This window comes from Mirounga angustirostris, unplaced genomic scaffold, assembly GCF_029215605.1.
Source record: "Mirounga angustirostris isolate CCGP_5_RB_7025 unplaced genomic scaffold, mMirAng1.0.hap1 SCAF_14, whole genome shotgun sequence".
Lineage (NCBI taxonomy): Eukaryota > Metazoa > Chordata > Mammalia > Carnivora > Phocidae > Mirounga > Mirounga angustirostris.
Window position 1 is genome coordinate 38627417 of NW_026991722.1, and position 2159 is coordinate 38629575.

Sequence of the window (2159 nt, forward strand, 5' to 3'; positions counted from 1 at the left end):
ATTCTTCCATGTAGAACCACAACCTGTTAGTCTGCCAGACATTTTTGGAATAAAGCCTCTGTGGATGTCTGATTAGACTTATTTCCCTATCTTCTCCCCTACCCCACCACTGGCAACATTATAGTGAGGACAGCTTACAATAATAGACAGCAGCCTCACCCCTGGCCATAACTGTGGGCAGGAATAGAGAACAGACTTAAGCTAGTACAATAATATCCTGACTTCCCAGCAATGTTTGAAAGGGTCAAATAGGCACTTGATCCAAGTAAGGCTAATTGAAATACCCCCAGAGATAAGTGGAATCAAATTTGAGAAACAGTCAGCTTCACTTTGATGGCTGAAGCTCTACAATATAAATCTCAGGAGGTATCAGCAAAGAAGATTTCTGAAACACAGAAAAAGTCAAGTTGTAGAAAGAAAACTAAAATGAGTATGAAAAGACTACTTGAGGCTAAGACAGAGAGAATGTTGATGGCACCTAAGTCCTTGTATTCCTGCTTCTGTTATGGATGGACTACTGATATTTCCTACTAATTAACCAGTATCTTTCCCATAAATTCTCCATTTTATGTTGTATTCTTTCTGTGTTTCTTTGTTTGTTTTTGTTTTTACTTAAACTGAGTTTTCTTATCTGCAACAAAGAAGAACCAATATAATTGGCATTCTGGTTTAGACATTTTAGATCTTTAGTCTCAGTTGTGGTTGGTCATTCCTCTGCTCTGTTAAGATCAAATCTCTGACTGACCTTGGCCAGGATGCTGACTCTTTCCTATTTACTGCCTTACTTGATGGTTTGCATTTGTATTCTGTGCTCTTTATCAGCTATGTTTAATCTGTTTAGGGTTTGGAAGCTATCTAGATAGGACAGGACATACTTTGTTTTTTGTTTTATTTTTTAAGACTTCTTAAATTTATTTTATTTGACAGAGAGAGAGAGCACAAGCAGGGAAAGCGGCAGGCAGAGGGAAAGGGAGAAGCAGGCTCTCTGCTGAGCAGGAAGCCCGATGTGGGGCTCGATCCCAGGACCCTGCGATCATGACCTGAGCCGAAGGCAGCCACTTAACCGACTGAGCCACCCAGGCGCCCCCATAATTTGTATTTGAATCATAACTTTAAATAAGTTTGAAGTCTCAGTTATATTATGGGGTGAAAAACTGGGAAAAGTAATTATTTTTTAATATTCTAACAGTTTATTAAGTATTTCCTGTTGTCAGACCTTTTAAAATCTTCCTTGTGAAAAGAATGCAGACTTCTATTATTGGGCATATTTAAATTATTATAAAATAAGTCAGCTGAACTACAGATAAAGCCAGTAAGAATAAACAAATATGTTTTCCACAATTATTGGAAGACTATCAGTATGTTTACACTGAATACTGAAAAGAATATGTGAGGTAATCATGGCTACTGGGATGATTTAAGATAGCCTAAAGTTGCTTAATATTTTCATGAGGATATGAAAGAATAGGAAAGTGGCACATTACTTTCATAGCCTTATCAAAGCCATGAAAATAACATAGATAAAAAGAAAGAGCCGCTTGGGGCACCTGGGCGGCTCAGTGGGTTAAGCCTCTGCCTTCTGCCCAAGTCATGATCTGTGGGGAGTTTGCTTCTCCCTCTCCCTCTACCCCTCCCCCCTGCCTCCTGCTCTCTCTCTTTTGTATTCTCTCTCTAAAAAAAAAAAAAAGAAAAAGAAAAAGAAAAAAAAGAAACAGTACCTACAGAGATGAAGTATTTGCTTAGGTTTTAGAACAGTTTATGGTATTATCATTGACTTTAAGGCTTTAGTTTTTGTGGGCATTGGGGATGAGTTTCTAAATTGTCTAACTACTGACTTTTGATATTGGGAAATGGGTGATCCAAACTGATTTATATGCTTTATTTCCATTAAAAATAAATATATTTTCGGGGCACCTGGGTGGCTCAGTTGGTTAAGCGACTGCCTTCGGCTCAGGTCATGATCCTGGAGTCCTGGGATCGAGTCCCGCATCGGGCTCCCTGCTCGGCAGGGAGTCTGCTTCTCCCTCTGATCCTCCTCCCTCTCATGCTCTCTGTCTCTCATTCTCTCTGTCTCAAATAAATAAATAAAATCTTTAAAAAAAAAAAATGCTGCTGTTGAAGATGATAGGACTACAGCAGTGAACAATATAGATTTTGAC